Below are 24,696 nucleotides of genomic sequence, written 5' to 3'. Positions count from 1 at the left end.
ACCTATAAAATTATTAAAATTAAAAATTATTAAATTATTAAAAAGTATAATTTTTTTAATTTTTAAAATTAATTAATTACTAACATGGCATATCGTGAACTATCACATAGATTTTATGTCAAAAACGTTGGCAAACGTTAACATCATCTATTTTGATTTGATTTGATTTGTCAATAATGCAAGTTCAATGATTAAAAGATGTGAAAAATTAAATAAAATGATAAAATAATTTTTTATAAAATTAGAGAATCAAATAAATCATTATATCTATTAAAAGATCACCAAATTTTAAATAAAATTATGAACGTGTATAAAATTTTTATTTAAAATAAAGTATTATTTAAATATAAATAAATTAAAAAGGAGTTTGAATTAGATGCATTAAAAACATAAAAATTATAATCACATCTCTTTTTTTTTCTTTTGAATACAACCTAAAAACGCGTTAGTTTGTTAATTAGTTAAACACTTTCATTTTACAAAATAATTTTTTTTACAGTATTATTTTTACATATATTTTAGTATATGAATTAATAATAAACTGACTTAATTAGTAACATTTATCTATTTCTATAACTTATTTCTAACAAAGAGAAGGAAAAATTTTCATTTATTTTGAAGAGTATATGTCTTATCTTTTAATTTCAAGTTTAAATTTGTACTAATTATTCTTTATTTTATATCTAACAATTATAATACATATGTAATAAATAAACTATTTTTCTTATATTATTACATTAATAATAAATGCAACATTAATATTTTAACTTTTTATTATATATATTTTTATATTTATTAGTTTTCGAATTGTTGTGTTTACTTTTTATTATTTATTAAAATATTCTTATTTCATATAATTAATGTAAGTAAGTATTATTAAATAGAATTAAACACATATAATATTATAAAATAAAAATTCAAATCATAACTTAAATAATGATATAAATAAAGTAAGTAAATATCTTAAGATTAATTCTAAAAAAAGTATTTTGTTAATTAAAATTAGAATTGATTTAATTGTTATGAACATCAATAAAAGATACAATTAATTATGATTTAGATGTATTAAAAGTTTTTAAATAATATGAACCATGAAAAATTATTGAATGGTTAATAAAAATAAACTTATTTTACGTTGGTACATAATATTTGTGAGGTTAAAATATGTAAAGAAGATGTTCATTGGATAAATTTGATCATTTTAAAACTTTCCACTTTAGGTAATTATTATTTTGGCAAAAAAATTGATCTTGAAAAGCTTTTGTTATTGTACATTTTTTTTATTTCCAGTAATTTTTGAGTTAAAAGTTTCATATTTTGGTAATCATAGATTTTGAAAATTTTCTTGGTCTTTAGAAGTTGTTGGGATAAATTTGTGTAAGCAATAAATAAGAAAAATGACGAAGAAATTGAAAAGATTAACACGAAAATTTTATGTGAAAAAATCTCTTTTCAAAGAGGATAAAAAACCATGAGTAAATATAATTTTACTAAATTGACATAAACAAAGAATACTAAAATTAAGATAAAATTAAACCCCGAAACCTGAAAATAAGAACCCTTAAAATTTAAACACAAAATTCTCTGAAAGCTTATAAAAGCTACTACTTAAATGTGTTAGGGGTTAATCTTTCTAGGGTAGAAAGGGGCCTATATATAGGCTAAATTCGTAGGTCAAGTGGTCTTAAAATAATCTATACTAGAGTTCAACTAGAACAAATAATCAAAATTTGACTGGAAGAAGAAAACCGAGAAAATTGCATGACACGTTGCCATGTCGTGACGTCCACTATATTATCTTCATGACATTATTTTTGCTTCTCCCCTATTTTGTCGTCGTGTCATCGTGACGTCACATGGCTCCTCGTTGCGACATTGCTCTCTGTTTGTGTCTTAATTTGACCGAAATGTAAGACATACTCCACAAATCTCCACCTTGACTCATATTTCTACAATGCCTTTTTTGCTGAGCCAGCCATTGGCCTATCTTGAACTTTGTAGGATATTAGCTGAGTCCAACCTGTGCTTGAACTTTGATATCGAAAAACTTCAAGTCTTCGCTTGTGCACTGTCAAATCAAAACTGACTTGAGTTTGCTTTTCACGAACGCAGTGCTCTATCTTTCGAAATCCTGCACCTAAAAGAGAACTTCTCTTATTCAAAACGGTCATACCTATTTCCCTCCTATGACCAAATTGCCTCTACTTCAAATGAGTCGACTCCCTCCTTAACAGACAAGGGACTTGTTGTTTTACCAATCACTATTAAACCTTACAGAACATAAAGACTGTCAGTCTTTCGACCTTTCATCAGAACGAGAGCCCTATAAGGCACTTTAATGATGCTTGACTCGATGTTAATTCTACAACCCTTTGAGCCTAACATACTCAAGTAGATGAGATTCTTCATTAAGTCTAGTACATTGACAATGTCCTAATTGTCCCGTCGTGCATCCTAATCTAAACGGTACCTATACCGATTATCTTACTGGATGAACTATTCCCCATACACACAACTCTACATTCAATTGAATTGTATGTGGAGAACCAGTCCCTATTGGGGTACATGTGGTAAGAACACTCCAAATCCATGATCCATTTGGATGTAAACTTAGACCTTTCAGTCGTAGAAATCAACAACCAATCATCACCCTTGTCGTCGGCCAAATTAGCATAAACTAATTCTTTCTCATTAGTCTCAGTAGCCCTCTTATTTCATAGTTTGTAACAATTTGCCTTAACGTAACCTAACTTTTTGCAGTAACAACATCTCTTGCCTCGATTCCTTAATGCTACCAAAATTGAGGCTTGCCTATCTGACTTGCTATTCGAACCAAACTCATTGTCGAGTTTGTCTTTACTCAATAAGTGACCTTTCACATCCTCGAACAAGAGTTTATCTCTGCCATAAATCAGGGTCTCCCTGAAAAATTTATATGAATGGGGTAAAGAGCATAATAATAGCACAGTTTGATCTTCATCATCAATCTAAACCTCAACGCTCTTTAAATCATTTAAAAGAGTAATAAATTAACTGATGTGACCTCTAAGGTACTCACTTTCATCCATACAAAACATGTATAGTCGATGTTTCAACACCAAGTAGTTAACTAGAGACTTTGTTGCGTAAAGGGTTTCTAACCTTTTTCATAAGACGAATGTCATTTTCTCCATCAACACCTCTTGCAATACACTATTCGTGAGGCACAACTGAATTGTAGACAAGGCTTTTTCATCAATTTCTTCCTATTCTAACTAATCCATATCTGCGGGCTTCTTCCATGTAACGACCTTTTTCAGACCGTTATGAACTAGTATTTTTGTCATTCAAGCTTGCCACAAATTGAAATTTGCAATTCTATCAAACTTCTCAATTTCAAGGACGAAATTTTCTAAGGAGGGAGAGTTTTTACAACCCATTTTCAGTGGTGTCGAAAAAAGTGATTTCGATACCCCAATTTTGATAAGTGAGCCTGTAAATATTATTAATTAATGTTTATGAGTTAAATATAGTAAAATAGTGAATTTTGATATGGTAATTTTTTCTAATTGATCGATTAATTAAAGTACAAGTGGTTTGATCTAAAGTTAGTAGTTTTGGAAAATGAGGTATCAAGACCTCATTTTTATAAATCTAATTTGTAAATATTTTTATTGAATATTTACAAAGCTATTGTATAGGTGAATTGATGTTTGGTTCAGAAAATTTGATGTTTTGTTTGTTAATTAAGAAAAAAAAGGACTAAATCATAAAAATCATAAAACTTGAATTCTATTGAATTATATTCACTAAAAATTTAGATGATAATTATTGCAAGTATTTGAGTGGCAATTATCCAGTTTTGAAGATTAATAGACGGTTGTGGCATGGCAAAATTATAATTTATGTTAAAAAAAATTATAAAGTAAAAATCATAATTTAATAAACAAATGGTGGAAAGAAACAGAAGATATTCACTCGTCTTTTCCACCAAAAATTATTCTCCATTGAAGAGGAGAGAAAGCTTCAAAATTCACTAAGATTCGGCTATTGCTTGTAAGCCATTTAAAATTGTTTGTCGTAATTTTTATGTTTTTGAGATCATTATAGCTTAATCTAGCTATCTTGGGTATTAAATTGTAAAACTGTTAAAGTTTGTAAAAATTACCATTGATGGTTTTTGGATGTTTTGATGTTAATGATAGATTTGTAAGCTTAGATATGAAATAGGACTAATTTGTAAAGTGATTTTTGTTAATTTTGAGTTAAAGGACTAAAATGAAAATAATTCAAAACTAGCATGAAATTTCAAAAAATTTGGATCCTGGAGGGTAAAAGGATGGAATTGAAAATTGATTGAAAAACAAAGCTTAAATGTGAAAGTTATAATAGTTTCGGTTTTAGGGACTAAATTGAATAAAATGAAAAACTTTAAGGAACTTCCAAAAAGTGAAATTGAACTGAATTATACTTGTAATAGGATTTTTGAAGGCTATTGGAATTGATAAATTGTAATGAATTATTATAGATTGGGAATTGAATCAACCGATAAATAATCGAGAAAAAGAAGAAATTGTATATTAGTCCTCAGTACCTTGTTTGTTGTCATTTCTCTAGATGAGTTCATATAAGACTTACTTTATAAATTCATGTTATGTTTGAATTAAATTGTTTTACTCTTTAGTCAATTGTTTTATAAATAATGTCATTTAGCATCCAAAGGACTAAACCGTAAACTTGGAACAAAGGACTAATATGAATAGATACATGATATTGATTAAATTTGGAACTGACAAGTGACTATATCGTATGTATACGATATTGCTACAAAATATAAAACTTTATAAATTGCTAACCGAAATATAAAAAGTGTGTGCACGACTACAAGGTTGAAACAATATAAAATGGGTGTGATGTATTGGATGAATGCAGGTATACTTGAATGAATTATATGTATTGATAGTGTTGTATGAAAAACAAGAATAGATATATGGAATTGTATGAATGTGAAATTTGATGTGATTGATTGATACATATATGTTGATTTTATAAGTTTGAAATGGTACGGAAATAGTAATAGTAATCATGAAAGATTGGTAAATGTTTTCAAGAGTAAAAGAGAATTGGGCGTTGATTAGGGAATTTCTTTATTGATGGTTGATAATCCAACATGATTTGAGGATTCTCGATAGCTTGAGTGGGTAGCATCAAATAAAGCTTATATAAGCAACCTTGATCTACAGCTTATGTGAGCAAACCTAATGATACAGACCGAGTACTAGTCAAAGATTAAGTTATCGATGATTGAGATCTAGCATCTGCAACTTGAGCGAGCATCATTGAATAATGATTATATGAATAATCTTGATCTACAGCTTGTGTGAATAGACCCGTATTATACAGACTTTGTGAACAAATCAGTCTAGTGTATTCAAAGCTAATTACTATAGTTCTCCGAGCGAAAGTGGTAATATATTGGAAAGAAAATGGTTAAAAGGATTGATACTAAAACAAATTGAAGTGCCTATAAAATGTGCATGCTTGATTTAAATGAAACTCATTGTACATGATTGTAAATACATGATTTGAATGGGTACTCCATTGATATGTTTACATATCGAACAAGGTTGAATGGTATGATACAAAGAAGTTGTAACACTCAAACTTGGCCTAGAAGTTTAAGCCAAATTTGGATGAGTTACACCAACTTATTGAAAACTGATTTCTTTTTAGAGTTTTAACTTTGAAAACTAAAAATTCATTTTAGTCGATTCAGGTGGTTTTGTGGTTTTGTGTTAGAAATTAATAGATACCGATGAGATTATCAAAAGAAAAGCAAGGCAAATCCAAAAACAATTTGCAAACCCAAAAGATCAAATCATAGTTGTATCAATACAAGACAATCCGAGCTCCCGTACGCCGCTTGGTCCTAAGTCAGATGTCTACCTGAGCAGATAAAGGTAAGACAAAAGGGTCAGCTGCTAAGCACTGTGTATAACCAAACTCAGATACAATAAACATATCTTAATATTTAAACCAAAGTAACACGAAGAACTTAATAACAGCTTTATAACCAATACGAAACATATCTAAAGTATCACGAAGATTTCCACAACAATAGTACAACAGAACTGAACAAAATAGAACGAAGCAGAACATTACAAATCAAGCAGAACAGATCCGAACAGAGCAGAACATAATAGAACTGAGTAAAACAGAACAGAACATAGTAGAGAATGTACGTTATGCAAATGTTGTATCTTTCAAACAGATCAGAATGCAAATTTATCAAAAAACAGCCTACCTAAACTCTGTTACACACTAAAATACAGTTCCCCTAGAACTCATCCAGCCAAATCACACCAGCAGATAATGGTGGACGGTGCCACCAGAGTTTTGCAGTTAACACTACCAGACCGGATACATGTGGTCAAGCCACTATAGTACAGCCAAGTTGCTGGAACAGAATTGTGGATAAACCACCGGATAATGTAGATCTTTAAACTGCCAGAAACTTTCTCCTTTCACATCAACCCGTCTCATGCAATGTGTCATGGCATGTATATGCAGAATCAGAGTAATGAGCATGTAACCATGCTGTCTTTCAATAACAAAATCAATAAACATGAGAGTCTAAGTTTTGTAAAACAAGCTTATCAAGCCTTAACAGATCATTTCAGATTTGCCATGATGTTATATACACTGTTATAAATCAGAATTAGTAACAATCAGTCTAACATAATCAGATATCACATATTCTTAATCAATAAAGTAACACAAAGGTATACCAACAAACTTAATAGAATACATATTGTACCTGGATAATTCGTACACATTAGACAATAACACATTACGTTCTGACAGATCCTATTTATTTAAGTTCTAACATAGCAGACATATGTGTAGATCACAAGTAGTAGTTCATCATCAGATCATTAGATATCAAGTTATATAGCCTAATTTAGATCGTACGGGCCTACAGTAGGCCTGCGTTTGTCTCAAACGACGCTCGTGGCCCAAGGGAAAAGTTCTAGATATTGCTTCACACACCCGTGTGGTTTCACATAGCTTGTAGAACTAGCCTATGTGACTCCACACAGTCTGGCACACGCCTGTGTGCTTGCCCGTGTAGGACGTGTGCCAGCCCATGCGTCCCACACAACTTGACACACACCCATGTCACTTACCCGTGTGCTCCTAATTCAAAAATAGTGAGTTACACGGCCTAGACACACACCCATGTCACTGGCCCATGTGAACCTTACATAATTCATAACTACACACGGTCTGGGCACACGTCTGTGTGCCTAACCTATGTCTCTCCAATTTTTGTGAACAACAAGTTACATGGCCTGCCATACAACTTGACAGACGACCGTGTGGTGTCGACAGTCCCATTTTTCAATGAATAAAATTCGAAGAATAAGGGGTTTCTGATACCTATTTGATACGGATTCGATGCAGGAGCAACAAGGATGAAATCCCGTCCCTAAACGACAAGAAGTTGCCCAACAAGTGATTAATTCACAATCAAATTGTTAAAAACTAACATTCCAAAATCGCGGTTACATTGAAGAACTTTCGACACCAAAACTTTAAATCGAACTTACCAGCCAATAAGTTCAACTAGAATGAGAAGTTAGACCCTGTACAGAATCAGTGTAATGTAACATAACAAAAAGGAAGGTCACTTGAAAAGAAGAAACCAAAATGAAGAAACTAAAGAACATAAAAGAATGACAGAAAAACTCATAGAAAAAGAAAGAACAAAATGAGAAATAAAACACACCGAAGGTTTTTGGAAGGTTTTAAATAACCAACTGAAACTAACTACCATACAACAAAATTCAAAAATAAAACATTCTCCTATTGCTCTCGTCGGGATTTGAACACAAGATCAAGGATTATACAGAGGCTTGACATCAATTGACTGAATTTAACTTATAATCCAAACGTTCAAAGGTAATGGTTTAAGAAAAATAAAAATATTTCCAAAAACAAGATTCGAACCCAGAACCTCATACACATACCTAGAACACTTGACCACTGAACCATACCAATTTACTTGTTAAAACTCTCTAAGATCTAAACTCATAATCGAGAGACGACCACTCTTAGTTTGAAAACCAAATTTCTTCTAACTCGATTTTTGGAATGTTATAGAAGTTTTGTTATACATGTATATAAATTTAAATACTATGATCTTGCAATGTGAATTAATAACTTATTGGTGGTCTTGTGGAACTATATACAAACATATGAAAGGATGCCAAGAATAGGTTATGTCATGCGTTGTGTTTCAAACACTTGAACTGTTAAATCATTAAGTTGAGTTAAGTTTCTTATGAACTTATTAAGTTTACCTAAAGCTTACTCTATTTCATTTTTTTGTTTTCTGTAGTTAAAATTTTTGCAGAACTTAGCGATTGGATCACTCCAGGGCTCACGCTATCCAGCATCAATCTTAGTAGACTTTTGAATCGTTCCTAAACGGTTTTGTGACATGTATATAGGTTTCGATATGAATAAGTGCCTATATTGAATAATGATGGAAATGGCCTTATGCACTGGTTTTTTTGAATGTATATATGTTATGTTTATAAACAAATAGATGTTAAGGAAGTAAGTTATACTTGAAGTACTTGAATGGTTGATAATTTTGAAGGTAGATTGAATGAATCAATGTGGATTAGGTTTAGTTATATTTGGCATGATTTCTAAAGACTTAACATGAAGATAAGAGAGGTTGAATTATATTTTATTTGTAGGTAATATGGTTGAACAATTGGCGTTTTGAATGTCAATTGGTTAATATGTAAATCGTGGTTTGATTGATGGATGAAATAGGTACTTTTGTATGATTTGAATGATATTTTATGTAGGTTTATTTGTGTTTCAATTGTCTATTGAAGGGAAACTTGAATTGAACATGTAAAATTTTTCCAAACTTGTGATTTTTTATTATTTGGGTAAAAGTATAGATACCAAGGACCAAGGTATCGATTCTTTACCAAATCAACAGTATTTTCCAAATTTGGCAGAATGCCAAAATGGTATCGATATAGATTTTGGTATCGATACATGTCATAAAATAATTGATACTCGGTCCGAAGTTTTGAAATTTTTTAGATTGATCCTTATTCATACTCGAATCAGATAAACTATGATTGTTTGATCGATTTAATCTTAGAGGTGTATAAAATTATTATTATGTGTACAATTGGTATAAATTGTTATGATTAAATGACCTAATTTACATAATTATTTTGGTATTGGTGGTAATAACTTGTAACTCAGGTTCGACGACCAGACCAGCGAGGGGCGTTATAAGGACAATGACCTACCCAATTTGAAAACATTTCCTGTGTATACTGTGGAGATGGAAACATGTTCGAAAATTGCCCATCAAACCCAGAGTCCATTTAATAAATGGGTAATCAGAATCAGAACAGAAGTAGGCCAAGACCGCAGTCCAACTTTTATAATCTTTCATGGCGAAACCACCCAAATTTCTCATGGAGTAACCAATGAGCCTGTCCTAGCAATAGTTACATGCAATCAAGACTGAATCAACCACTAGGATTGACCCAACAAGTTCAAAAACCACTTGAAAGCATACATGGTGAAGAATGATGCAATGATCCAAGGCCAAGTAGTAACGTTGAAAAACTTAGAGAATCAAGTGGGTCATTTAGCCAATAAACTTCGAAATAGACCCTAAGGAGCTTTGCCCAATGACTCCAAAAACCTGAGATGTTTGAGCAAAGAGTATTACAAAGCGGTCACTCTACGAAATGAAAAGACATTGGAGCCCAAAAGTGTCAAGATTAAAGATGAGCCTATTGATGCTCAAGACAAAGAGGAAGTTCAACCAAGTGTTGAAACTCCCATTTCACAGAAGTTGAATTCTGAAAAATCTGATGAGGGAAACCTTAAACCAGTCAATTCTGATAATCTAACACCTTTTTCAAATGAAAAAAAGTGTCGTAGAAGAATTGTACAGCAAAAGTTAAAACTTTACCACCCATTTATCCTTAAAGGCTCCAATAACAAAAGTAGGAGGTCTAGTTCAGAAAGTTTTTAGACGTACTTAAGAAACTTCATATCAATATTTCATTGGTAGAAGCTCTTGAGCAGATGCAAAACTACATAAAATTTCTTAAAGACACCCTTTCCAAAAAAGAAGACTTAGAGAATTTGAGACAATAGTTTTGATAAAAGAGTATGGATTATTCTTGCAGAACAAGCTACCCCTAAAAATGAAAGATCCAGGATATTTTACCATACCCTGCAATATTAGAGAATCCTTCTGTGGTAAAACATTGAGTGATATAGGAGCGAGCATCAACTTGATGCTCATGTCTATACTCAAAAAATTGGGAATTGGTGAAGTTAGTCCAGGAATGGTTACGCTTCAACTGGAAGATAGGTCTTTAGCACATGTAACACTTATAATTATTGTCATCGTTGGAATAGGGTTACAGAGTATTATCGTACAATTCAGAACATTCTATAACAATAACATTCAATTCATCAAATTAATTAATAATATTCATATATGATTCAAAATGAAGCAAGACATTCATTCACGGGTCTTAAATCAAACTTATGAGGCATTAAAAATAGTTTAAAAGAAATTAGGGACCAATTCGGAACAAAACAAGAAATTTGGGATAAAAATGAAAAATTTTCCAAAATAAGGGTCACACGACCATGTGTCCAGGTCGTGTGACAGAGCCCAGACTGTGTGGCTCTGGATTGAGCTATGTGGTTATCTCACAGGCCTATATGCATGGGCTATGTAACTCTCTAACTCGGGTTATACGGCCGAGTCACAGGCTGTGTGCCAGCCCATGTAAACCTTGCACCTAACACACTAGGGGCAAACGCTATTGTGTGACACACGGTTATGTTACAGACTGTGCCCCAGGCCACATGTGTAACACCGAAAACCCGGCCTAGATGTTATGGCCGAATTCGAAAGTGTCACATGAAATGGTTGAAAAACCATTATCGTTAAGTTAAAACTTCTCAGTTCATTAGCCTTTAAAGTTATTATTAATTTCAAAGCTCTCTTTCTTTTAATCATTTAGAGATAAAACCGTATTTGTAATGGAAGCTCGTAAAATCTTTGTGTTTAGAAAAATTCATTCAATATTTTTAGAAAACTCTTGTTTTTGGTAAACCGTCACAATTAATAAGTAAAAACCCAAAAACCTAATACCAACGTCAAAATTTTAAAAGAGTCCACAGTCCTAGAAAATACAACTTCAATGCCAAAACTAATAACCCAAAAACAAAATAAAACAATAAATTAGGTGGATATTGTCGAGTCCTCCGCTGCACCGATCTACCTAATACTATGGGTTACCTATACAGACAAACAGAAAAGGGGTGAGTTTGCGTAAACTCAGTATGTAACCCAGCAGAGTTAAGCATGTATACATACAAAATATCACTAGTCAGACAGATTCATAATAGGGCCTGGGCCCATGTCAGATACAGATACAGATTCGGGCCTGAACCCATTTCAGATACAGATATAGTTACAGATATGTAAATTAGATAACAGAATCCTACCATCATCCTCTACACACCATGTGGGGTTTAAAACACCCACCCATTTCTACACACCATTAATGCATCGATGCAAAGATATATCGATATAATACGATGTATTGCCAAGATAGGCATAATTTGCATTTCAGAAATTTCTTCCAATATATATATCATCCCACCCCAATCACAGTAACAAAACATGCATACAGAATTAACAGATAAATCATGCTTAACAGGTTTTCATTAACAGATAACAGATATATAAGCATAGGCATGCTCATAATAGTACATTAGTCTACAGAACACATAGTTTTAGGGTTTAGTAAGCCCTTACCGACCCCACGGTAGGCCCACAGTCGATTAGGACGACCCATGTGACCCTAAAAAAATTTCAGTACAATGGGCCCACACGTCTATGTGGATCCACACGTCCAGATTAGCCTAGCCCGTGTAGATCACACGGTCAGGCCCAGTTATCACACGCCTGTGTGGCATGCCCATATGGGCCCACACGTTTAATTCGGCATAGCCCATGTAACCTACACGGCCACACTCCAGCCATTACACGGCTGTGTCTTGTGCACGGCCTGGCCTTTGTCGATCACACTACCGTGTCATTACACACGGCCTACCACACAACCTTGTGGTGAAGATAGTGGGTTTTTTAGCTTTAGTCGAACATCATTTTTTTGCGTTTCAAGTACACACTTGGTACCGATTTTAGGCAAAAACTATCACGAGCCTTCCGAAACCTAAAATCAAGATACCGAACACCTTTTAATCAATGAATTGCGTCACTAAAATGCTAAATTGAACAAACTGCGCACATAATTACCGTTAATTAAAACGACTGCATGCCCAATTCAATCCGTTGAAATGCACATCCTCTTCTCCAACGTAACCTTACAAAAATTAAAACCCCTTTAGCAACCTTCACGCCAACAGACAAGAGATCTAACAGAGACCACTTACCAAAACTTACATATCCCCTAGGACTCCAAAAGTCAATATATCGTGATTGAAAACTAAATTGACCGAAAAAGAAAGTAAAAGAGAGAAATCGCCAAAAGATAGAAAATGCAGGGAAAAAGAAAACCAATGTCGGATTTTTACTTTAGATAGAGAAATCAAATTAAAAAAAAAAACAAAATATAAAGAAAATAATTTTGATAACTCCCCAATATCCCAACTCTCCACTATTCTCTCATCCTCAACCACCTACTTCAGAATTTTATCTCAACCCAAACACTCTCAGACAATCAAAACAAAAAATATCATACATGCTCGCACAAGGATTCGAACACAGGACCTTCAACACTCCAACACCCTTACCACTCGAACCAACAAGCTCATTCTAACATGGAGTTATAGGCAATTAAATATAAGCCCACTGAATAGAGATAAGGCTTACTTCCAAAAAATAACAAAATTTGCCAACTTGAGACCTCTTACACACACTCAGAACACTTAACCACTGAACCAAATACACACTTGTGTCACATTTTCACAAAAGTAGAAATAAAAATTTTGGGGTGTTACAACTCTACCCCCTAAAATAACCAATTTTGGCTGAGGAGAGAGGAAACACATATTAGCTTAATTTTAGTCTTAGTTTTTCTAGGTTTTCTCTTAGTTTTTCTATAACTTCTTCTACGGTTTTTATTTTTCTCTTCTCCTTTCTTAGTTTTAGAGTTTATTTTACTGCTCTTTTTTGTTGTCTTTAGTGTTCTTTTAGTTACTTAAGTTAGTTATCATTATAGCCTAGGTTTATTTGCACTTTCAGCCTCTGTACTTTGGTTTTAATGACATTTCTAGCTTTAGTTTGATGTATTTTAGTTTCTTTTACTTTAAATCTTTTAAAGTTTGTTCCTTTTATGTTTATTGCTTTAATTTTTCTTATTGAATGCTTTTCGTTTCATGTTCTTTAAGCTATCTTAGATAAAAATATTAACTTTTATATTTTTCTTAACCTTTACTTTTATGGCTTCTTTACTTTTCATTTCCATGGTTATTAGTTGTATTTTCAGCATGAGTAGCTGAACTTTTAAAGGGTTGGTTGATGGAGATGTAGTGAGCTGAGTTTTGGATAAAGAACCAAATTTAATAAATTGGATTAATTTGAATGAACATAAAAACTTAGGATTGACACCTTTCAGGGAACATTTAAACGATGACACCAAGAGGTAATCTTGTTGTGCACTAATTGTAATAATCCGTTTTTAGGTCAAATTAGAATAGTGGTTTTGGGACCACAAATCTGAATTCAAAATATTTATTTTATTATTTTAATAAGGTCTACAGCATGATAGATTAATTATGTGAAAGTTTCGTAAGGAAATTTTACCGTTTAAATGTTTAATTCGGTAAAAATGACTAAATCGTGTTAAGTGCAAAACTTGTGTTTTATCAGCTAAAAGTGTCAAATAGCTATAGAACATTAAAGTAAAGGTCCTTAAGTGTTAAATAATTCATTTATGGTTAGTGGAGGATGACAGCATGGCAATTGTTGTAATTTTGAATTAATTTTAAGGTTAAAATGGTAAATGGTTAGTAATTGTTATAATAATTAAAAAAATTCATTTTATGTTATCATCATCTTCCTTAGCCGATTCTTGCAAGGAGAAAAGCCAAAAATTTTAGGTTTTCATTCGGCCAAGCTTCCTTTGTCAATTAAGATCAAGATAAACAAATACTGGAACTAGATCAGGGAAAAAGAAAGGTTGGCGAATAGACGATAGTTTTCATCCGAGCAACACAAGGTAAGTTTGTATAATTAGAATCAAAATTTTCTATACTTGTAATTATTGAAATGAATATGTATAATTGAAATACTTGAAGTATGAATGCTTTATTGATAAAATGTATATGTTACCGAGCCCTATTTGAATTGTATAGATTCATTGGATACGAGTGACATGTTATTGGGATTACTATTTTGGTCGAGCTCTGAAATTTGTTGCAGACTCACCATAGCTCGTATGAGCTTACCGATATATTAGCTCATAAGAGCTTACTGTTTTCAGCTCATTGGAGCTTACCGTTTCAGCTCAATAGAGCTTACCATTTTTGCTCAATAGAGCTTACTGTTCATCAGCTTAGGAGGAGCTTACCGATCATGGCTCGAAAGAGCATATATGATAATGAATTGACGGATTACTGACATTGTTCACTCGAGTGTCCTTTGAATTTCTAATAGGTTCAACTGGCATAAATAATGTTATGCGAATGAGTTATAGTTTATAAATTTTACTAATGTTATACATGATATATGAATTTGGAATGATAATAAGCATTGTATTAATGGATGGTTTCATGTATTTTTACAATGACTAGCATGTGATACATACTTGTGATTAGGTGTTGATTAATTGAATTGGTTATATTTTTAATATTGCTTTGATTATGTATAAATGGTAAGTTAAATTCTGAATTATACAGGCTTACTAAGCTATAAAGCTTACTCTGTTTCTTTTTCTATGTTTTATAGAGGTTCATTAGCTCGCTCATTCTGAAAAAGTCAGAGTTGCACATCATACTATCTAATTTTTGATTGGTGCTTTTGAACTTGTGCATTTGTAAATATGGCATATATAGGCTAGTTTGAAAGATGATAGTTATGTTACTTGTTATCATGACTTTCGTATATTTTTGTGTATAAGTAAGCCATGTGATTTGGCTTATTTTGATATTGTGTTTTGGTTGAATTGAAATGTTCAATTATAGTGTGTTTTGGCAAGGAATGATGGAATGAAATTATGCAAGTGAAGTCTTGATATGTGGTTGTTAAATGAATGGATTATGCATGATGATGGATAGGTATTTAGGTATGAATTTGTTATGTTTTGATATGGCAAATATTATGCATTGAAATGGTTATTTTGGTTACCAATTCAGTTGCAAATAGCCTATTTTTTTCCACATAGGTAGGGACAAGGGCATGTGTCTCAACAGTGTGTGACACATGGTTATGTTGCACAGCCGTATGTCCCCTGGTGTGAAAATGAAATTGAAGTCAGCATGCTCAACACGGTCTCACACACGGGAGTGTGACCATCCGTGTGGTACAAGTCAGTATACTTCTTAAATGGCACACGGCCTAGCACACGGGCGTGTGTGGCCATTTCGAATGGTACACGGGCTAGACATGTAACATCCCAAAATAGGGCCTAGTCAGAATAGTGGTTTCGAGACCACAAATCTGATATCAAAATATTTATTTTATGATTATTACGAGGCTTAGAATATGAGAATATGCATGTGTTAAAGTTTCATGAAGGAATTCTTTGAGTAAGTGCCCAATTGGAAAATTAGGGACTAAATTGAATAAATTGCAAAACTTGGATTCTAGAAGAAATTTGCATGAAATTGTTCTAGATTATAAAATAGAAGGTCTTGGGGAGAAATTTTCCCAATTTCTAAGTTTTTTGACAAAAATAGGCTTGCATGGATGAAATTTCAAAGAAAGGGCTTAAGGGCATTTTGGTCATTTGGCATATTAATGAAATAAAATGGGAAAAAGAAGGAAAAAATCAGCCATTCTTCTCCCTTGTCCATCCGACATTCCTAAGCCACCATAGCTAGGGTTTCCAAGCTTTTCAAGCTCATTAGTAAGTGCTCCCAACCCTCGTTTTTAATGTTCTTTGTAATTTTGAGATCCTAGTAGCTTACTCTCTCCATTTCTACCCATATTTCATGCTAGGGTTCATGTTTAAAAATTTACCCATGCATGAGTTACTGGTATTTTGATGTTTTATGGAGGACTGTGAAAGTTTGAGGTGTGTTAAACAACTTTTCCTAGGTGATTTTCATGAGAAACCCCTAAAGGGACCTTTTTGCAAAAGTTGTAAAAATCTGTTGTAAAAATGTGAAAATAATGGAAAATTTGGGCTACCATAAGTGGGAAAAGTGTTCAGCTAGGCTTAAGTAAGGTAGAAATTGCATACGTTTCATTATACGAGCCAATGGACTAAATCGTAAAAATGTGAAAAGTTGGGGAAAAACGGTCATTTGGATCGGGGGTGGAATTTAGACTTGAAATGTATAATGTGGAGTTTTAATGATCTATTTTTATTGTTATAGACCCCGAGGAACAAATTCTGGAGGTCGATCGAGGAAAACGAAAGATTTCAAAATAACCAAAACACGACACCGAAACGAATACCAAGTAAGTTCGGATAACTTAAAGTAAACACTCAATGTTCCTAATTATATGATTTATGAATGCATGATGATTGCATTTATTAAAAACATGAAATTATATGAAATGCATGTTTAAGTATGAATTGTGATAAATGTCTTGGTTGAGGTTAAAAAGGGAATTTGATGAATAAACCATGATTGACATGTGTAATGAGGTCCTGCATGTGTTGCAGTAAGAATTTAGCCCGGACGTATAATCTATTGATCTTATTTATAAAAGGATCTAGCCCGGACAGGTGTTCTTTTGAATAGTCGAGCCTCTTGAAGAATATGTGTGCACTATGGATTTAGCCCGGACGGGTAATCTGATTAGAATCTGAATTTAGCCTGGACTGGTAATTCAAATCCGAGCTCAATAAAGGTGTTTGTCGTTATAAGGGATTTAGCCTGGAATGGTAATCCCGACATTACCTTATGAGTTCATAAAATGGGGGATTTAGCCTGGACTGGTAATTCCACCATAAGATGTGAGGTTCGCGGGAGTGCATATCTGAAACGATCATTGTACTAATTGACGGTAAATGGATATTCCATCGAGATTTCTTAGAAACTCAACGAGATTAATGTGATATATATGTACAAATGAGATGTTGAATGATGAGCTTATCTAAGATAACTTTTAAAGTGCATTGTTATGTGACTAACTCATCGATTGAGTGTAAGTGATAGGGAAGCCATCCTATGCTCATTGAATTTATTGTCCAATTTGATTGCATGCTAATTACTTGATAAGTTTATTTTCTGGTTATTCGAGCTTACTAAGCATGAAAATTCTTACCCCTCTCTTTTCCCTGTCTCTCACAGATCTCGAGGACTCATAAATATTGGAAGACAGTTGGAGAGTCAGCATACTATAAAATAGACCAGCTTTGGTATAAAGACATTTCTAAATTGTTCAATGGCATGCATAGGTCTTTTGAGTATTTTGTTATATGTGTCATTTGATTTTCCAAATGAAGGCTTGTAAAGATAAATCTATCATTTTGTTTATGGCCATAGAGATCGACTTGTTTTGAAGTAGGCTATGACCTACAAAATTTCCATGCAAGTTTGTAATCATGTGCGATGGTTGAATTCCAATTGGCAATGAGTCATAAGAACGAGCCAATCTTGAATGTATTAAAGTGGTATGACAACACATAAATACAAGATGGGAAATAACCTAGCATGTATGAAACCAATGATATGAGGTTTTCATGCAATGAGTTTTTGCAAAGATCATTTATGAGAGCATAATTATTTTTTACTTTGTTTTTAATATTCATTAAGTATAAGTGTTAAAAAGGGGGTAACCATAGGCTTGAAAAATAGCCTAATAGGGTCTACACGGTTGGGTACACAGGAGTGTGCCTAGACCATGTGTGACACACGGGCCACACCCGTGGGCGTGTGGCATGGTCGTGTGTCCCCTGCATCTAAAATGGTAAATTTGTTAAATGAACACGGGCTAGACACACGGGCGTGTGTCTTAACCATATGAATTTAACAAAATGCTCAAGTCTTGGACACGGGGTGATTGCACGGGCTTGTCCCAAGTCACACGAGCATATGACACTTCAAGTTAAAAGAAATTTTCCAAGGTGCCCAAAGTTTTTCAAACGTTCTCGGTTTTGTCTCGTACAGCCTTTAGGCATGTTTTAGGTCTCGAAGGCCTGTTTAAGGGAAATGATATACATATTTGAAAAGTTTTAAATTAGAGTGCAACTTAGTGACTTGATTTAATATGTTTATAAACATGAAATCTCGATAACGCCTTGAGCCTTATCCCGACGTCGGATACGGATGAGGGGTGTTACAAGACACACAGGCATGTGGTTGGTCGTGTGATCCAAGTCAGTATCCTCTCCAGTTTTCACACGGCCTGACACACGAGCGTGTCCTCGACCGTGTGATACAAGTCAGTATGTATGCCCTGTTTTCACAAGGGCGTGTGGCATTTGAAAAGTGGAAATTTTTCTAAGCTTCTGAAATTTTCAATATGTTATGATTTAGTCCCGATTGCATGATTAAAGCTTTGTATGCTTGTTTTAAGTACATAATGAATGTGAATAAATGATATTGACTGAGAATAGATGTTATCAGATAAATAATTGTTCTGAACTGAGTTTCAAGTCCGGTAATGCCTCTTAACCTATTCTGGCGACGGTTATAGGTTAGGGGTGTTACACTAATTCATTAGTCTCGAATTACTCGGTGAGATTGAAAGATAAACTAGAATAATTTTTCTAATTTGGTAAAATTGAGATTAAGAGATAAAATTGAACCACTTTAGTAATTTAAGCAATTTAAGTCCCTCATTCCAAGATCGAAGAACCATATCGAAGCCAATCGACCATTGTTAGTCATTTATTGATTAATTTCAGTCTTTTACTCCTTACAATTTGGTCCCTAGAGTAGTGTATTTAATTTCCTTCCAACATTTTCTTGTTATGATTTGTCGTACGATAAAATCATATCAATAGCCGCTTAGACTCTAAAGTGCAAGCTATTTATTACTCAATCGCCATCTCCTTTGGGTTTGATCCTTAGAATACTCTAGTGTTTTATTGTAACACTAGTGTTTTATTGTAACACTAAAAATATTATAAATGACATGTACGCTTGTAGTTCAAACTGCTATTCGAAAAAATAGTTTTCCAAAATCATTTTTTAATGCACATGAATAGTCATCAAGTAACGTTTTACATATTTAAATCTATAAGGTTTCCTGATGCAATTGAGGAGTGTTCCACAATGTCTAAGTTAGAAGCTTTAGCTACAGAATGGGAACTCAATCCTGTAGAGGACCTATTGGAGCGAGTCTTAGTGTTTGACTCGCCAAGTGATAAACAAATGGAAGAATACTTAGCTTTGTTAGAGGCTCATTCAAAGGGATTTGTTCGACAATCCCGATTTGAATCTTTAGAGTTGGCATCCCATGATCATGTTCAACCAAAGGCATCGACTAAATAACCACCTAAATTGGATCTTAAGGTACTTTTTTTTCATTTAAAACACGTTTATTTAGGTAACTCTTCTACTCTACCTGTAATAGTTTCTGATGAGCTAATCGAAGATCAAGAGAAGAAACTGATTAACGTGCTGAAGAAATTTTAAAAGGCAATCGGATGGACTATATCTAACATCCAAGGAATTAGCCCAACTTTGGGTTTACACAAGATCATATTAGAAGATGGCGAGAGAGGAAAAATTAAAGGACAAAGAAGGTTGAACCTAATTATGAAGGAGGTGGTCAAAAAGGAAATTATAAAATGGTTAGATACAGGTGTCATTTACCCCATCTCAGACAGTTTATGCGTAATTCTGGTCCAGTGTATATCCAAATAAGGAGACATTACGGTCATGGAGAATGAGAACAATGAATTGATACTGACTAGAACGGTAACAGGACGGAGATTTTCTATAGACTATTCAAAGTTGAGCAATGAAACTTGGAAAGACCATTTTCCGTTGTCGTTCTTATACCAAATGTTAGATAGACTTGCAGGGCAAGACAATTATTGTTTCCTAGATAGATATTCGGGTTACAACCAAATCACAGTAGCCCTGAAAGATCAACACAAAACAACATTCACCTGCATATACGATATGTTTACTTTTGGGCTTATGCCTTTTGGTTTGTGTAATGCACTTGCTACTTTTCTATGATGTATGATGGCTATTTTTATTGACATGGTTGAAAAGTTTTTGGAAGTTTTTATGGACAATTTTTCTATGTTCAAAGATACCTATGATGATTGCTTAGAAAACCTGGCCAAAGTACTAAGGCAGTGCGAAGAAACGAACCTTGTCCTTAATTAGGAAAAATGTCATTTCATGGTAAAAGAAGGTATTATTTTAGGGCATTTAATAACGAGATGAAGGATCGAAGTAGACAAGGAAAAAGTAGATATCATTGAGAATCTCCCACCTGCAATGTCTATTAAACGCGTGAGGAGTTTCCTTAGACATGTTGGGTTTTATCAGAGGTTCATCAAGGACTTCTCCAAGATTTCCAAACCCCTATGCAAACTATTGGAGAAAGACACAAAATTCAACTTTAAGAAGAATACTTAAAGGCTTTCGTTGAGTTGAAGAGTCAATTAGTCTCAGCACCAATTATCATCACACCAGGTTGGGAGTCCCCTTTTGAGTTAATGTGCAACGCAAGTAACTTTATGGTAGGAGCCATAATGGGACGACGGAGGAACAAGATTTTCCATCTCATCTACTATACGAGATGGACCTTAACAAGAGCATAACTGAATTATACGGTAATAGAAAAAGAATTACTTTCCATTTTTTTTTACAAGTTTCGTTTTATCTTGTAGCTACTAAGGTGATGGTTTATACGGATCATTAGAAAATCAAGTATTTTATTTCCAAGAAATATGCTAAACTAAGGCTGATCGGTGGGTGCTTTCACTTGAAGAATTCAATCTTGAGATAAAGATCAAAAAGGGGTAGAAAACCAAGTAGTAAACCACCTTTCCAGATTGGAACATCAAGGACAAACTAACTCTCTTGCTCTCATTAACGAGAATTTTTAAGACGAGTACCTTTTTAGGATAAGTCTTCATAATAATATTTGGTTTACTAATTATGGTAACTTTTTGGTTTGTGGTTTGATGCTGCCTAAGATGTCTACCAACAAAGAAGGAAGTTCCTTTATGATGTAAGGTACTACTTTTGGGAGGAGCCATACCTATTCAAAAAATGTGCAGACCAAATAATCCAAAGATGCATGGCAAAAAATGAGGTAACTAATATTTTGTATCATTTTAATTCATCCCCAAGTGGGGGACATATTGGAGGTTCACATGCTGCAACCAAGGTATTGCAAGCCAAATTCTTTTGGTCAACCTTATTTAAAGATGTATACGCCAACGTGAACAACAGTGATCGTTGGCAGCGGGTTGGAAACATATCAAGAAGGAATGAGATACCACTAATAAACATACTTAAGGTAAAATTATTTGACGTTTGGGGTATTAAATTTCTTGGTCCTTTTCCTCCTTATGGTAACCGGTATATATTAATGTTGGTTAACTACGTGTCTAAATGGGCGAAGGCCAAGGCATATTTGACAAATGATGCCAAGGTGGTAATACTATTCTTACAGAAACATATATTCATGAGGTTTAGGATTCCTAAGGTCATCATCAGTGATGAGGGGTCTCACTTTGTGAATAAATGGTTAAAGTGGTTACTCGACAAGTATGGCGTGAGGCATGGGATTGCCACAACTTACCATCCCTAAGCGAATGAGCAAGCTGAGTTGGAAAATAAAGAGATAAAAGGTGCACTTGAGAAGTTGGTCTATCCAAACCGGCGAGATTGGTCTATGAGGTCTGATGATGAGCTATGGGCCTACTGAAAAACTTTTCAAAACTATTTTAGGGATGTCTTCCTATCAGTTAGTGTTTGGTAAAGCCTGTCATCTACCTCTAGAGTTGGAGCATAAAGCTTATTGAGCTCTCAAGCAACTCAACTTAGATCTAGAGCTTGCTAGAGAGAAACAGATGCTGTAGCTCATTGAGTTAGAAGAATTTCGAATGTTTTCCTATAAGAATGCCAAGTTGTTTAAGGAGTTATGAGAATGCCAAGTTGTTTAAGGAGAAAAAAAAAAGATGGAACGACAACCACATCCGACTCCGTGTGTAACACCCCCTAACCCCAAACCGTCGCCAGAACAGGGTTACGGAGCTTTACCAAACCTATCAGACAATTTACAATTAATATACACATAATTACCAAACATAACATAAAATACCTATGTTCAACCAATCTAAACACATTTAAATATGCTCAAAACTTGCCAAATTTAGACATTTTATATATTATCCAGTACTCAATTCTATTCACTTATCATATATTATCAAATAAATCAAATTCATACTAAATTAGTCAAGTCCTATTATATATCATTACCAAGCTTAATTCTACTTAATTCATTAATACATTAACAATCCAAATGACACACACATAAAACATCCTAGGTACATGCCATTACCAACTGTCAACACGCTTTACCTTATTGAATTCGGGATTGGCCTGGGATGCTGATTCAACCTTCTAGCTTTAGCTTAACCTGCGTACGGAAACAAACCGTACGCTGAGTATGAACTCAGTCGTATTTCTATAATCCGAACACTTAATAAAATAAAAATATAACAAACACTTAAAATCATATAACAATCATAACTATTCAATTATTTAATTCATAGATAAATTTATTGTAACTTATTTCATTCTTTTAACTTACTAACCTATATAGCTTTCCACGATTTATTCACAAGTCATTAAACAATTATAATATTTGCTTTTATCCAATCCAGAGCTACATAATTCATTTGTCTCAATCATACTTTAGTTCACGGTTTAATATCAATAAACTATATTCAACTATTCACTTTTCAATCAGTGTTCTATACATATCCATTTCAATAACAGCCATTACCATTCATATCAAATCAACTTGCTATCCCAGATAGCTTTCACTGTATAATACAATTCGTGTGTTTCAGTCCACATTTCAATTCTTCATTCAGTATCAATCTGATCACTGTTATATTTAATAACCCCTATTAACATGACTCGGACTTAAACGGATACACGGATCCAACCAAACACACCAGAATGGCACCCAGTGCCTCATCGGATAGTTCGAAGCAATATAGTGACACCTAGTGTCTCATCGGCCTAGCCAAAGTAAAGTGGTACCCAGTACCTCATCGAATCTATCCGAAGAAATATAGTAACACCCAGTGTCTCATTGACTCAAGGTCAAAGAATCCCTGAACTCTTTCAATCATATGGCATGCCAACTATATCCGACTTAGCCCGATACTGTTAATAGGGTATTTAATTCGCGTATGACCTCAATTCAATCATAATTTCTTACATTTTCAATTCAATCATTCTTCTACCTTTCAATCAATATTCAATCCATATATTGACACATTTCTACAATTACACACTTTTTCCTTCAATTCAATATACATCTCAATCCAATATCAGAAGATTATCACTTACCTTTAATTTCTTACCAATACATTTATTCAAAATTCAATTATCATAATTACACAATATCACATTCACACACACACACACACACACATATATACATATAATCCGATTCAATTCAATCAATATAAATTCAATAAAATTCATCACATACCAAATCAATCCATTTCCATTATAAAACATAATAATTCTCACTTCAATATTTACTAAATGCATTAAATAAAAATATAATAATTAATAACTAGGTTCAGATTATAGAAATACAAACCGTAATTTTTTGAGCTAACCCTCGTCAACTTTGCCTTGTCCTTACTTAGCCAGATTTTTTGAAATAACGTTAACTATTAAAATTTAAAGCTTCAAAACTTCAATTCCTCCTTCTTCTTTTTTTTTCTCTTTCTCTTTTTCCTTCTTTCTTTCCCTCTCTGTTTTCGTTTTTCATTCTGTTTTTTTTATTTCTTTTACTTTCGTTTTATATATATATATATATATATATATATATAATATAACTATAATAACTATAATAAAATATCTATTTAATATCCAATATCTATTTTACATTTGTATACATATATATTATTACACTTGTCTTCTTTTCTTTCTTTTTCTATTTATTATATAAATATCTTTTACTTAATAATAATACATATAATTTAATAATATACTTATTTAATAAGTAAATATATATGTATTTTACAAATGTATGTATATTAGTATCACATATGTCACCATATGCACCATGTATTTGTCTTACTTTTATTTATTTATCATATAAATATCTTATAATATAATTATTTAATTAATAAATATCTTTAATAAATAATAAATATCTATTTAATATCAAATACATGTATTCCAAATATATGTATTTTTATTAACACACTTGTATCAAATCATTACCATACACATATCTTTATTTAATTTATTTCATAATATAATATCAATTCAATTAAT

This window comes from Gossypium arboreum, chromosome 1 (assembly GCF_025698485.1).
Source record: "Gossypium arboreum isolate Shixiya-1 chromosome 1, ASM2569848v2, whole genome shotgun sequence".
NCBI lineage: Eukaryota > Viridiplantae > Streptophyta > Magnoliopsida > Malvales > Malvaceae > Gossypium > Gossypium arboreum.
This window is presented reverse-complemented; position numbering follows the sequence as displayed.